Here is a 16,500-nt window from a genome sequence, read left to right on the forward strand (position 1 = left end):
TTGAAATTATTATTTCAGCTGAAGGTTTTCAATTGAATAACTCTGGCATTGACATGAAAGCGCAGTGCTTTCTCCACTCAAATAACATAAACTCTCCATTTACACAAACAATCCGCAATCAAATAATCCAGTCAATTACCCAAACCGTTAATACAGTATTATCTAGGTTATCACTTCTTCCTCAGCTACAGACAATTACATCGAGCTATAGGCTTTTAGAGGTTAGCTTCTTCTGAATGTTCCTGTTTTAAAGAACTGCTCCTCCATGTTCTTCACCGAGTGCACAGTGACCACCTAGCAAATAAATACTCAACACAGTGTTGTAGTATTTGCTTAGTCATCACCTGTTCATCAGGTATCTTTCCGTTGTATCAGGCTTCATCACGACCACTTTTTGTGTGATAGACCACATACAGTACATACCAATCCTTTTAAGGTAGTACACCACATGTTCACCAGTCATGACCACCATCATCACTGACAGTACACAATGTTATCCATGTTACAGACTTATATTTGGCCATATCAGTGTTGCTGACTGATAGTGCTTGACAACATTCTTTTCTTATGAGCGATTAGGGAGTGTGCATCACGCAGGTACTGTATCACAACACCGGCCTTTATTTAAGGTAGTAGGCCTGCACATGCCGTCTCATGCACATGTACACACAGAACAAAACAATGAGGCCTTTTTATGGGTAGAAGGAAAAAGGAAATAGTGAAGCTCCTATTTCCTTTTTCCTTCTACCCATAAAAAGGCCTCATTGCTTTGCTCTGTGTGTACATGTGCATGAGACGGCATGTGCAGGCCTACTACCTTAAATAAAGGCCGGTGAACAGTGAAACTGGATTATCCACTGCTGAGAAGTGGCAAAGAGGCTAAAGTGTTCATTAAATATAATAAAACAAGAGCATCTGTGGACCTGGAGCAGGAACTCAAATATTATTTTAGAAGCTCCGGTCACGCACATTTCCTAGAAGTTCCGGATGGATATTGTCATTTATCGGCGTAGTAACAAACCTCCACCTCATAACCCATGCGACCCCAAACTGTTCCCAACCCTCTTGTTCGCTTGTTTTAAAGCTAATTCACTGCAATTCTACACATTTTACCATGGGGCAGAGAAAACATTGCAGTTGTATAGCTAATTTGCTGCAATTCTACACATTTTGCCATGTCTTATGTGTGTTCATATGATACTTGAGTGACCTAACAAAATCAAATGTGGGCCCCCTGGGATTGAGGACCCTGGCCATGATAACTACAAGATTTAAATAGCTGGTTAGCCTAACTAACATGGCCTAGTGATCAACTGGAAATGTCTGACCGGTTATAAATAGCTCTCTATAAATACACTGCTCAAAAAAATAAAGGGAACACTTAAACAACACAATGTAACTCCAAGTCAATCACACTTCTGTGAAATCAAACTGTCCACTTAGGAAGCAACACTGATTGACAATACATTTCACATGTTGTTTTGCAAATGGAATAGACAACAGGTGGAAATTATAGGCAATTAGCAAGACACCCCTAATAAAGGAGTGGTTCTGCAGGTGGGGACCACAGACCACTTCTCAGTTCCTATGCTTCCTGGCTGATGTTTTGGTCACTTTTGAATGCTGGCGGTGCTTTCAATCTAGTGGTAGCATGAGACGGAGTCTACAACCCACACAAGTGGCTCAGGTAGTGCAGCTCATCCAGGATGGTACATCAATGCGAGCTGTGGCAAGAAGGTTTGCTGTGTCTGTCAGCGTAGTGTCCAGAGCATGGAGGCGCTACCAGGAGACAGGCCAGTACATCAGGAGACGTGGAGGAGGCCGTAGAAGGGCAACAACCCAGCAGCAGGACCGCTACCTCCGCCTTTGTGCAAGGAGGAGCAGGAGGAGCACTGCCAGAGCCCTGCAAAATGACCTCCAGCAGGCCACAAATGTGCATGTGTCTGCTCAAACGGTCAGAAACAGACTCAATGAGGGTGGTATGAGGGCCCGACGTCCACAGGTGGGGGTTGTGCTTACAGCCCAACACCGTGCAGGACGTTTTTCATTTGCCAGAGAACACCAAGATTGGCAAATTCGCCACTGGCGCCCTGTGCTCTTCACAGATGAAAGCAGGTTCACACTGAGCACGTGACAGACGTGACAGTCTGGAGACGCCGTGGAGAACGTTCTGCTGCCTGCAACATCCTCCAGCATGACCGGTTTGGCGGTGGGTCAGTCATGGTGTGGGGTGGTATTTCTTTGGGGGGCCGCACAGCCCTCCATGTGCTCGCCAGAGGTAGCCTGACTGCCATTAGGTACCGAGATGAGATCCTCAGACCCCTTGTGAGACCATATGCTGGTGCGGTTGGCCCTGGGTTCCTCCTAATGCAAGGCAATGCTAGACCTCATGTGGCTGGAGTGTGTCAGCAGTTCCTGCAAGAGGAAAGCATTGATGCTATGGACTGGCCCGCCCGTTCCCCAGACCTCAATCCAATTGAGCACATCTGGGACATCATGTCTCGCTCCATGCATTAGTCCAGGTCTGGGAGGAGATCCCTCAGGAGACCATCCGCCACCTCATCAGGAGCATGCCCAGGCGTTGTAGGGAGGTCATACAGGCACGTGGAGGCCACACACACTACTGAGCCTCATTTTGACTTGTTTTAAGGACATTATATCAAAGTTGGATCAGCCTGTAGTGTGATTTTCCACTTTAATTTTGAGTGTGACTCCAAATCCAGACCTCCATGGGTTGATACATTTGATTTCCATTGATCGTTTTTGTGTGATTTTGTTGTCAGCACATTCAACTATGTAAAGAAAAAAGTATTTAATAAGAATATTTCATTCATTCAGATCTAGGATGTGTTATTTTAGTGTTCCCTTTATTTCTTTGAGCAGTGTATATTTCTCAAGTCTCTCCTCTTCCCAGAGGACTGAGCCCTAGGACCTTGCCTCAGGACTATCTGCCCTGATGACTCCTGGCTGTCCACTGCTGATCCAGTTTCTGCTGTTTTGCCTGTGGCTATAGAACCCTGACCTGCTACCTTGTCCAGGACCTGCTGTTCGACACTCTCTCTCCCTCTCTCTTCCTCCCTCCCCGTCTCTCTCTCTACCGCACCTGCTGTCTTCACCTCCGAATGCTCAGTTATGAAAAGTCAAGTGACATTTACTCCTGAGGTGCAGACCTGTTGCACCACTGTGATTATTATTTGACCCTGCTGGTCATCTATGAATCTTTGAACATCTTAAAAGAACGATCTGGCCTCAACAGCCATGTACTCATATAATCTCCACCTGGCAAAGCCAGAAGAGGACTGGGCTCCCCTCAGAGCCTGGTTCCTCTCTAGGTTTCTTCCTAGGTTCCCCGTTCGGAGTCCAGAGCCGTTCAATGGTCCGCCTGTTGAGTATGACTGACATGGAGATTAGAGAGGCGGATCAGTAGCCAGAAGGTTCAAGCCTGGTAATTGGAGGGCTTCTGGTCTCTGCTCCCAAATACCATTCACCTAAGTTCTTATAACGTCTCAAATACCCTCTAGGCCATTTTCATAGCTCTGGAGGGCCGATGACACTCATTCTATAGTCAATACGTCCATGAAGTCCCTTAACCAAATGTCCATGCTGAAGCACTACGGTTTACGCACTTTCCAGTATTGTCCATTTTACTGGAAGAATACTTTCCAAATGCACTGTAAGTGTAGTGTATCATGCAAAGTGTTCTATTTTGCACTTCGTTTACATTGCTATTACATAGCCTAGCGCAGTTCTGTTTTATCAGTTCTGTGCTGTTCTATTTCTGAAAACAGACACCGCATGAAGCCAACCATGCATTTGTTTAGTAAATATATGATGCAGATGCTTTTACTATACGTACAGAGACAGTACAGTACAACATGAATGCTGCTGACACAAAAGCTTTTTACCTGAATGGGGTTGTCTGGTTTCTCAACCTGATCTCATGAGACCAGGCTGGGTTTTCCCAGAGCATACCCGACAGGCCATTCAGTCTATGCAAATTACTTCGCAAAAGTGAATTTGACTAGAGGTGCATGCTGAATAGAAACCACCCTAATAAACAAAACATTTTACCAATGTACACCAGAAATGTGATCTAAATATATTAACTCACCTGCTGCCCATAAAAAGCACAAACCATACCCTTCTACACAAATAGAAGGTTTTGCCTGGCTTTGATTACTTAGAAATTATCATTCTATGAAACCATAGAAAAAACTCTGTGCTTGTATCATCTTTTCCTAATGAGTTTCTCAATTTCTTTTTTGTGTTGAAAAACCCAAAATGGTTTGAATAGGCAACTTACACACAGCTCTGACACACACTTACCCCACCAGACATGCCACCAGGGGTCTTATCACAGTCCCCAAATCCAGAACAAATTCAAGAAAGCGTACAGTATTATATTTTTTTACAACTGCGACCTGGCCAAGATAAAGCAAAGCAGTGCGACACAAACAACAACACAGAGTTACACATAGAATAGACAAACATACAGTCAATAATACAATAGAGAAAGTATATACAGTGTGTGCAAATGAGTTAGGATAAGGGGGGTGAGGCAATAAATAGGCCAGAGTGGCAAAATTATTACAGTATGGCAAATTAAACACTGGGGTGATAGATGTGCAGAAGATGAGTGTGCAAGTAGCAGTACTGGGATGCAATGGAGCAAAATAAATAATATGGTGATATGGTGATGAGGTAGTTGGATGGGCTATTTACAGATTGGCTATGTACAGGTGCAATGATCTGTGAGCTGGTGCTTAAACCTAGTGAGGGAGATATGAGTCTCCAGCTTCCGTGATTTTTGCAGTTCTTTCCAGTCATTGGCAACAAGAGAACTGAAAGGAAAGGCAGCCGAAGGAGGAATTGGCTTTGGGGGTGACCAGTGAAATATTCCTGCGGGTGGGTGCTGCTATGGTGACCAGTGAGCTGAGATAATGTGGGGCTTTACCTAGCAAAGACTTATAGATGACCTGGAGCCAGTGGGTTTGGCGATGGATATGAAGCGAGGGCCAGCAAACGAGAGCATACTGGTCGCAGTGGTGGGTAGTATATGGGGCTTTGGTGACAAAATGGATGACAATGTGATAGACTGCATCCAATTTGTTGAGTACAGTGTTGGAGGCTATTTTGTAAATGACATCGCCAAAGTCAAGGATCGGTAGGATGGTCAGTTTTACTGCATGAGAGAAGTATGTTTGGCAGCATGAGTGAAGGATGCTTTGTTGCGAAATGGGAAGCCGATTCTAGATTTAATTTTGGATTGGAGATGCTTATGTGAGTCTGGAAGGAGAGTTTACAGTCTTACCAGACACCTAGGTATTTGTAGTTGTCCACATATTCAGAACCGTCCAGAGTTGTCATGCCGGACGGGTGGGTAGGTGTGTGCATCGATCGGTTGAAGAGCATGCATTTAGTTTTGCTTGCATTTAAGGCCATGGAAGGAGAGTTGTATGGCATTGAAGCTCATCTGGAAGTTAGTTAACACAGTGTACAAAGAAGGGCCAGAGGTATACAGAATGGTGTCGTCTGCGTAGAGGTGGATCAGAGAATCACCAGCAGCAAGAGCAACATCATTGATGTATACAGAGAATTGAATCTTCGGACTGCCAGAGATCCGGACAACAGGCCCTCCGATTTGACACACTGAACTCTATCAGAGAAGTAGTTGGTGTGCCAGGCGAGGCCATCATTTGAGAAACCAAGGCTGTTGAGTCTGCCGATAAGAATGTGGTGATTGACAGAGTCGAAAGCCTTAGCCAGGTCGATGAATACGGCTGCACAGTATTGTCTCTTATCGATGGCAGTTATGACATTATTTAGGACCTTGAGCATGGCTGAGGTGCACCCATGACCAGCTCGGAAACCCGATTGCATAGTGGAGAAGATACGGTGGGATTCAAAATGGTGATCTGTTTGTTAACTTTGGAAGACCTTAGAAAGGCAGGGTAGGATAGATATAAGTCTGTAGCAATTTGGGTCTAGAGTGTCTCCCCCTTTTAAGAGGGGGATGACCGCGGCAGCTTTCCAATTGTGGGGATCTCAGACGATACGAAAGAGAGGTTGTTCAAGCTAGTAATAGGGGTTGCAACAATTTCGGCGGATCATTTTAGGAAGAGAGGGTCCAGATTGTCTGCTGATTTGCAGGGGTCCAGATTTTGCAGCTCTTTCAGAACATCAGCTATCTGGATTTGGGTGAAGGAGAAATGGGGAGGCTTGGGCATGGTGAGGAAAGCACTTTGAAAGAATAACCAGGCATCCTCTACTGACGGAATGAGGTCAATATCCTTCCAGGATACACAGGCCAGGTCGATTAGAAAGACCTGCTCGCTGAAGTGTTTTAGGGAGCGTTTGACAATGATGAGGGGTGGTCGCTTGACCGCAGACCCATTACGGACGCAGGCAATGAGGCAGTGATCGCAGAGATCCTGGTTGAAGACAGCAGAGGTGTATTTGGAGGGCAGGTTGGTTAGGATGATATCTATGGAGGTGCCTGTGTTTACGGATTTGGGGTTGTACTGGGTGGGTTCATTGATCATTTGTGTGAGATTGAGAGCATCAAGCTTAGATTGTAGGATGGCCGGGGTGTTAAGCATGTCCCAGTTTAGGTCACCTAACTGCACTGAAGCTAAAGTTCTGAAGATAGATGGGGGGAAATCAATTTGCATATGGTGTCCAGGGCACAGCTGGGGGCAGAAGGTGGTCTATATCAAGCGCAACGGTAAGACACTTGTTTCTGGAGAGGTGGATTTTTAAAAGTAGAAGCTCAAATTGTGTGGGCACAGACCTGGATAATAAGACAGAACTCTGCAGGCTATCCCAACAGTAGATTGCAACTCCGCCCCCTTTGGTAGTTCTATCTAGTCTGAAAATGTTATAGTTAGGGATGGAAATTTCAGGGGTTTTGGTGGTCTTCCTAAGCCAGGGTTCAGACACGGCTAGGACATCCGGGTTGGCAGAGTGTGCTAGGGCAGTGAATAAAACAAACGTAGGGAGGAGGCTTCTAATGTAACATGCATGAAACCAAGGCTTTTACGGTTACAGAAGTCAACAAATGAGAGCGCCTGGGGAATGGGAGTGGAGCTCGGCTTTGCAGGGCCTGGATTAACCTCCACATCACCAGAGGAACAGAGGCGGAGTAGGATAAGGGTATGGCTAAAGGCTAAAATACCTGGCCGTCTAGTACGTTCAGAACAGAGAGTAAAAGGAGCAGATATCTGGGCACGGTAGAATAGATTCAAGGCATAATGTACAGACAAAACGTATGGTAGGATGTGAATACAGTGGGGGTAAACCTGTGCATAGAGCGACGATGAAAGAGATATTGTCTCTAGAAATATAATTTAAACCAGGTGATGTGTGGAAGGTGGAACTAAAGGGTTAGCTAAGGGCTAGAGGCTCTACAGTGAAATAAGGCAATAATTACTAACCAAAACAGCAATGGACAAGGCATATTGACGTTAGGGAGAGGCATGCATAGCCGAGTGATCATAGGAGTCCAGTGAGTGGCATCAGGCAGCAAGCGGGCCGGGGCTAACAAGCTAGCAGAAGGGCCTTTGATGGACGTTGCGACGGAAGAAAGTCTGTTGTAGCCCCCTCGTGCTGTTACATCGGCAGACGGATCAGCAGGGCTCCGTGTGGTAAACCAGGCCAATTGGCAAAATAGGTATAGTGGCCAAAGAATTTGTCCTATGGGCCTCTTAAGCTAACAGTCCGATGTGCTCTAGACAGCTAGTTGGCCGTGGCTATCAGGCTAGCAGGTGGGCATTCAGGGGACGTCGCGATGGAGGAGCCAGTTGGGGGGAAAAAACCCTTGGGCGGAATTATGTCGGTAGTCCAGCCGTGATGGGTTGGCTGGGGTCCAGGCCAATTAGCAAAATAGGTATTGTAGCCCAAGGAGTGGCTGATGGGCCTAGCAGATGGGCCTAGCAATGGCTAACTGACTACTTTTGATGGGGGTTCCGGTTCTTAAGTATAAAATTAGAAGATCCGTACCACATTGGGTGAGGCGGGTTGCAGGAGAGTATTTTCAGTCCGTAGATGGAAAGTGATATTGAAATATATACGGAAAAACAATATTTACACGGGACAGGACAAGACAAAACACACGTCCGACTGCTACCCCATCTTGGTTATATAGAGCCATTATTGTATGGAACTCCATTCCATCTAATTTTGCTCAAATAAACAGCAAACCTGGTTTCAAAAAACAGATAAACATAACGCCTCTCCCCTATTTGACCAAGATAGTGTGTGTGTGTGTATGCATTGATATGTAGGCTATGTGTGCCTTTTAAAAAGAATGTATGTAGTTCTGTCCTTAAGCTGTTCTTTTCTATTAATGTTCTGTATTATGTCATGTTTCATGTTTTGTGTGGACCCCAGGAAGAGTAGCAGCTACTTTTACAACAGCTAATGGGGATCCTAATAAAATACCAAATTAGAAGCTATTGTACTGAACAGAATAATGTTGAAACAAAGTTTTATTCTGCATGCGAAGTGATTGTCACATCAACATCTGATACTGCAATCTGGTGGTCAATGACCTTTGAGAAATTCAAGACCACCTAGCAGGAAATTGAGTAACTCAGTCGTGTCTAGTACTTCAGTCTTGTGTATTGTGCCAATTTGAATAAAAAAATTATGTGGGCAAAAATTACCCCACCTGATTTGACTGTTGCGTATGCTTATGTTAATGCAATTCACCCAACCAAAGCCCTAGAGATATATGGCTCTGGATCCATAAACTATTACATCACATTACAAACATATTGTACATCAAGGAGAGGTGGACTCATATTCATACATAATAATTAACATTTTCCAGTGAAACGTTTGAACACACCTACTCATTCAAGGTTTTTTCTTTATTTTTACTATTTCCTACATTGCAGAATAATAGTGAATACTTAAACTATGAAATAACACATATGGAATCATGTAGTAATCAAACAAGTATTAAACAAATCAAAATATATTTTATATTTGAGATTCTTCAAAGTAGCCACCCTTTGACTTAATGACAGTTTTGAACACTCTTGGCATTCTCTCAACCAGCTTCATGAGGAATGCTTTTCCAACAGCCTTGATGGAGTTCCCACATATGCTGAGCACTTGTTGGTTGCTTTTCCTTCACTCTGCGGTCCAACTCATCCCAAACCATCTCAAATGGGTTGAGGTTGGGTGATTATGAAGGCCAGGTCATCTGATGCAGTACTGCATCACTCTCCTTGGTCAAATAGCCCTTACACAGCCTGAAGGTGTGTTGGGTCATTGTCCTGTTCAAAAACAAATGATAGTGGGACTAAGGGCAAACCAGATGGAATGGCGTATTGCTGCAGAATGCTGTGGTAGACATACTGGTTAAGCACCCCCCACACCATCACATGCGGATATCATCCGTTCACCTACTTGGCGTCTCACAAAGACACGGCGGTTGGAACCAAAAATATCAATATCATCAGACCAAAAGACAGATTTCCACCGGTCAAATGATCATTGCTCGTGTTTCTTGGGCCAAGCAAGTCTGTTCTTCTTATTGGTTTCCTTTAGTAGTGGTTTCTTTGCAGCAATTGAAGGCTTGTCGGTTACTTGAACTCTGTGAAGAATTTATTTGGGCTGCTATGTCTGAGGCTGGTAACTCTAATGAACTTACCCTCTGCAGCAGAGGTAACTCTGCAGCAGAAGTAACAGAGGTAACTCTGTCTTCCTTTCTTGTGGCGGTCCTCATGAGAGCCAGTTTCATCAAACTTTAAAAGTTCTTGAAATGTTCTGGATTGACTGACCTTCATGTCTTAAATTAATGATGGACTGTAGTTTCTCTTTGCTTATTTGAGCTGCTCTTGCCATAATATGGACTTGGTCTTTTAGCAAATAGGGCTATTATCTGTATACTACCCCTACCTTGTCACAACACAACTGGTTGGCTCAAATGCATTAAAAAAGGAAAGAAATTCCACAAATGAACTTCTAATGAGGCTCACCTGTTAATTAAAATGCATACCAGGTGACTACCTCATGAAGCTGGTTGAAAGAATGCCTAGTTGTGTGCAAGGCTGTCATCAAGGAAAAGGGTGGTTACTTTGAAGAATCTCAAATATATTTAGATTTGTTTAACACTTTTTTTGGTTACTACATGATTACATTGTTTTGATGTCTTCACTACGTTTCTACAATGTATGTGGCAGGGTCTACAGTCAATCACGGATTACAAAAAGAAAACCATCCCCGTCGCTGACATCGACGTCTTGCTCCCAGACAAATGTAAACAACTTCTTTGCTCGCTTTGAGGACAATGCAGTGCCACTGACACGGCCCGCTACCAAAGCCTGTGGGATCTCCTTCATCGTGTCCAAAGTGAGCAAAACATTTAAACGTGTTTACGCTTGCAAGGCTGCTGGCCCAGACGGCATCCCTAGCCGCGTCCTCAGAGGATGCGCAGAGCTGGCTGGTGTATTTAAAGACATATTCAATCAATCCCTATCTGTCTGCTGTGCCCACATGCTTCAAGATGGCCACCATTTTTCCTGTTCCCAAGAAAGCTAAGGTAACTGAACTAAATGACTATCGCCCTGTACTACTCACTTCTGCCATCATGAAGTGCTTTGAGAGACTAGTCAAGGATCATAGCACCTCCACCCTACCGGATACCCTAGACCCACTCCAATTTGCTTACCGCCCCAATAGGTCCACAGACGACACAATCACCGTCACACTGCACACTGCCCTATCCCATCTGGACAAGAGGAATACCTATGTAAGAATGCTGTTCATTGACTACAGCTCAGCATTCAACACCATAGCACCCTCCAAACTCGTTATTAAGCTTGAGACCCTGGGTGGAAAGGAAAGGTAAGTTCCTCGGCGTAGAGATCACGGACAAACTGAAATGGCCCACCCACACAGACAGTGTGGTAAAGAAGGCGCAACAGCGCCTCTTCAACCTCAGGAGGCTGAAGAAATGTGTCTTGTCACCGAAAACACACAAACTGTTACAGATGCACAATCGAGAGCATCCTATCGGGCTGTATCAAATCAAATCAAATTTATTTATATAGCCCTTCATACATCAGCTGATATCTCAAAGTGCTGTACAGAAACCCAGCCTAAAACCCCAAACAGCAAGCAATGCAGGTGTAGAAGCACGGTGGCTAGGAAAAACTCCCTAGAAAGACCAAAACCTAGGAAGAAACCTAGAGAGGAACCAGGCTATGTGGGGTGGCCAGTCCTCTTCTGGCTGTGCCGGGTGGAGATTATAACAGAACATGGCCAAGATGTTCAAATGTTCATAAATGACCAGCATGGTCGAATAATAATAAGGCAGAACAGTTGAAACTGGAGCAGCAGCACAGTCAGGTGGACTGGGGACAGCAAGGAGTCATCATGTCAGGTAGTCCTGGGGCACGGTTCTAGGGCTCAGGTCCTCCGAGAGAGAGAAAGAAAGAGAGAATTAGAGAGAGCATATGTGGGGTGGCCAGTCCTCTTCTGGCTGTGCCGGGTGGAGATTATAACAGAACATGGCCAAGATGTTCAAATGTTCATAAATGACCAGTATGGTCGAATAATAATAAGGCAGAACAGTTGAAACTGGAGCAGCAGCATGGCCAGGTGGACTGGGGACAGCAAGGATTCATCATGTCAGGTAGTCCTGGGGCATGGTCCTAGGGCTCAGGTCCTCCGAGAGAGAGAAAGAAAGAGAGAAGGAGAGAATTAGAGAACGCACACTTAGATTCACACAGGACACCGAATAGGACAGGAGAAGTACTCCAGATATAACAAACTGACCCTAGCCCCCCGACACATAAACTACTGCAGCATAAATACTGGAGGCTGAGACAGGAGGGGTCAGGAGACACTGTGGCCCCATCCGAGGACACCCCCGGACAGGGCCAAACAGGAAGGATATATCACCGCGTGGTATGGCAACTGCACAACCCACAACGGCAAGGCTCTCCAGAGGGTAGTGGGGGCATCACAGGGGGCAAACTACCTGCCCTCCAGGACACCTACACCACCCAATGCCACAGGAAGGCCAAAAAGATCATCAAGGACAACAACCCCCCGAGCCACTGCCTGTTCACCCCGCTATCATCCAGAAGGCGAGGTCAGTACAGGTGCATCAAAGCTGGGGCCGAGAGACTGAAAAACAGCCATCACTAACAGAGTGGTTGCTGCCAACATAGACTCAAATCTCTTGCCACTTTAATAAATGGATTTAATAAAAAGGTATCACTAGTCACTTTAAATAACTCCACTTTAATAATGTCTACATATCCTACATTCTCATCTGTATACACTGTACCATCTACTGCATCTTGCCTATTTTATTTTTATTTCACCTTTATTTAACCAGGTAGGCTAGTTGAGAACAAGTTCTCATTTGCAACTGCGGCCTGGCCAACACAGAATAAACAAACAAACAATCATACAGTAGAAAATAAAAAGTCTATATACAGCATGTGTGCAAATGAGGAAGGATAAGGGAGGTGAGGCAATAAATAGGCCATGGTGGCGAAGTAATTACAATATAGCAATTAAACACTGGAATGGTAGATGTGCAGAAGATGAATGTGCAAGTAGAGATACTGGGGTGCAAAAGAGCAAGATAAATAAATAAATACAGTATGGGGATGAGGTAGTTGGATGGGCTATTTACAGGTGCAGTGATCTGTGAGCTGCTCTGACAGCTGGTGCTTAAAGCTAGTGAGGAAGATGTGAGTCTCCAGCTTCAGTGATTTTTGCAGTTCGTTCCAGTCATTGGCAGCAGAGAACTGGAAGGAGAGGCGGCCAAAGGAAGAATTGGCTTTGGGGGTGACCAGTGAGATATACCTGCTGGAGCGCGTGCTACAGGTGGGTGCGTGCTACAGGTGGGTGCTGCTACAAGTCTCTGCTAGCTAAAGCTCCGCCTTGTCTCAGCTCACTGGTCACCATAGCAGCACCCACCTGTAGCACACGCTCCAGCAGGTATATCTCACTGGTCACCCCCAAAGCTAATTCTTCCTTTGGCCGCCTCTCCTTCCAGTTCTCTGCTGCCAATGACTGGAACATCTCCAATCCTGGAGCCAGTGGGTTTGGCGACGAGTATGAAGCGAGGGCCAACCAACGAGAGCGTACAGGTCGCAGTGGTGGGTAGTATATGGGGCTTTGGTGACAAAATGGATAGCACTGTGATAGACTGCATCCAATTTGTTGAGTACAGTGTTGGAGGCTATTTTGTAAATGACATCGCCAAAGTCAAGGATCGGTAGGATGGTCAGTTTTACGAGGGTATGTTTGGAAGCATGAGTGAAGGATGCTTTGTTGTGAAATAGGGAGCCGATTCTAGATTTAATTTTGGATTGGAGATGTTTAATGTGAGTCTGGAAGGAGAGTTTACAGTCTAACCAGACACCTAGGAATGTGTAGTTGTCCACGTCAGAACCATCCAGAGTAGTGATGCTGGGCGGGTGCAGGCAACAATCGGTTGAAGAGCATGCATTTAGTTTTACTTGCATTTAAGGCCATGGAAGGAGAGTTGTATGGCATTGAAGCTCGTCTGGAGGTTAGTTAACACAGTGTCCACAGAAGGGCCAGAGGTATACAGAAATATGTTGTCTGTGTAGAGGTGGATCAAAGAATCACCAGCAGCAAGAGGGACATCATTGATGTATACAGAGAAGAGTGTCAGCCCGAGAATTGAACCCTGTGGCACCCCCATAGTTGGTGAATCAGGCGAAGCAATCATTTGAGAAACCAAGGCTGTTGAGTCTGCCGATTAGAATGTTGTGATTGACAGATTCGAAAGCCTTAGCCAGTTCGATAAATACGGCTGCACAGTATTGTCTCTTATCAATGGCGGTTATGATATCGTTTAGGACCTTGAGCGTGGCTGAGGTGCACCTGACCAGCTCGGAAACCAGATTGCATAGCGGAGAAGGTACGGTGAGATTCGAAATGGTCGGTAATCTGTTTGTTAACTTGGCGTTCGAAGACCTTAGAAAGGCAGGGTAGGATAGATATAGGTCTGTAGCAGTTTGGGTCTCGAGTGTCTCTCCCTTTGAAGATGGGGATGACCGCGGCAGCTTTCTATGGGAATCTCAGACGATACGAAAGGGAAGTTAACAAGGCTAGTAATAGGGATTGCAACAATTTCGGCAGATCATTTTAGAAAGAGAGGGTCCAGATTGTCTAGCCCGGCTGATTTGTAGGGGTTCGGATTTTGCAGCTCTTTCAGAACATCAGCTATCTGGATTTGGGTGAAGGAGAACTGGGGAAGGCTTGGGCGAGTTGCTGTGGGGGGGTAGAGGGCTGTTGATCGGGGTAGGGGTATCCAGGTGGAAAGTATGGCCAGCCGTAGAAAAATGCTTATTGAAATTATCAATTATAGTGGATTTATCGGTGGTGACAGTGTTTCCTAGCCTCAGTGCAGTGGGCAGCTGGGAAGAGGTGTTCTTATTCTCCATGATCAAGGTCTGAATACTTTCCGAATGCACTGTATGTCATCATGGACCTGAGCAATGTACTTGGGTCAAGGGCTAGGCCAACTTGGTCACTTTAGTTCAACACAAACTTACCCATTGAAAAAGTTATAGAACATTGTATCTTAACCAGCAACTTATGCCAGATGAAATACCATTGTAATGACTGTTGATTTTGGTGGCCTGCAAAGCACATTTTTGGGAAAAAAGCCCTGGATACCTTCACTTCTACGCAGCTGAATCCAACCACTATCTGCTCCAGAGTTTCTCATTAAGTTCTCATTAAATCCAAAGACCAGGAAAAGTAATGAGGCCAATGATCTTAATAATATCCTGCCTGTTTGGCCCTGTCCGGGGGTATCATCGGATGGGGCCACAATGTCTCCTCACCCCTCCTGTCTCAGCCTCCAGTATTTATGCTGTAGTAGTTTATGGGTCGGGGGCTAGGCTCAGTCTGTTATATCTGGAGTATTTCTCCTGTCTTACCCGGTGTCCTGTGTGAATTTAAGCATGCTCTCTCTAATTCTCTCTTTCTTTCTTTCTCTCTCTTGGAGGACCTGAGCCCTAGGACCATGCCTCAGGACTACCTGGCATGATGACTCATTGCTGTCCCCAGTCCACCTGGCCATGCTGCTGCATCAATGTCATCCCAGACCTGCTGTTTTCAACTCTCTAGAGACAGCAGGAGCGGTAGAGATACTCTCAATGATCGGCTATGAAAAGCCAACTGACATTTACTCCTGAGGTGCTGACTTGTTGCACCCTCAACAACTACTGTGATTATTATTATTTGACCATGCTAGTCATTTATGAACATTTGAACATCTTGGCCATGTTCTGTTATAATCTCCACCCGGCACAGCCAGAAGAGGACTGGCCACCCCTCATAGCCTGGTTCCTCTCTAGGTTTCCTCCTAGGTTTTGGCCTTTCTAGGGAGTTTTTCCTAGCCACTGTGCTTCTACACCTGCATTGCTTGCGGTTTGGGGTTTTAGGCTGGGTTCCTGTACAGCACTTTGATATATCAGCTGATGTAAGAAGGGCTATATAAATACATTTGATAATAATGAAGAGACTACAAAGACAATTGCAAATTCACTGTAATTTGAACCACATAGGCTTTCTGTCATCAATTTCATCATGGGTGTAAATCATTGCACCAGAAAGTAGCCAGAATGGGACCCACTGTGTCATATCCCTAAATTACTTTAGGGGATGACCAGGAAATGGACTGCCGTGCAATTTGATTATCTTCAAACTTATAAGGATACATTGCTTTATTGTGGCGACAAAATGAACAACAACCAAATGACCTGTTTGAGTGTGTTAATGTAAGACGGTCACAACAAGGGGTGAAAATAGTCAAAAGTGGTTCAAAGGCAGGAAGAGCTTGAGTGTCCCAACAAAGGTTGGGTTTTGTTCCAGAACAATTGCTTCCTCTCTCCCTTCTGACCTTGTTCACTCTCCTTTAGTAGGTTGATGTCGAACTACAGTATGTTGAATTTCCAAGACAGAAATCGATGGAATTATTTTTATTTTATGAATAAAAGAATGACCGTGTACTAAACTATATATTGTTGGTATATCAGATTCTACTGGCAATTCTCACATAGTAACTTCATTTGAAATGCCTTTTACATTTGTATCACAAACCATTTAATATTCATTTATTTAACATAAAAAAATATTCATATTAATATCTCAAATGTACCCTTTTAGATTTGTCTTATTTTTAGACTTTGTTTGCAACAATATACTCTCCAAACACATCCCATTTCTAGAGTGGGCTCTCTGGTACTTTTAACGATGTGAGCCATTTTCAGGTATAGGTAGGTTACTTTCTAATTGTAATCCATTACAGTTACTAGTTGCCTGTTCAAAATTGTAATCAGTAACGTACCTTTTGGATGACCCAAACTCAGTAACATTATCTGATTACATTCAGTTACTTTTAGATTACTTCCCCCTTAAGAGGCATTAGAAGAAGACAAAACTGTATGTTACTAATTGAATTACATCTATTGCAGGATAAATCAATGTCAA

This window comes from Oncorhynchus nerka, linkage group LG4, assembly GCF_034236695.1.
Source record: "Oncorhynchus nerka isolate Pitt River linkage group LG4, Oner_Uvic_2.0, whole genome shotgun sequence".
Taxonomy (NCBI): domain Eukaryota; kingdom Metazoa; phylum Chordata; class Actinopteri; order Salmoniformes; family Salmonidae; genus Oncorhynchus; species Oncorhynchus nerka.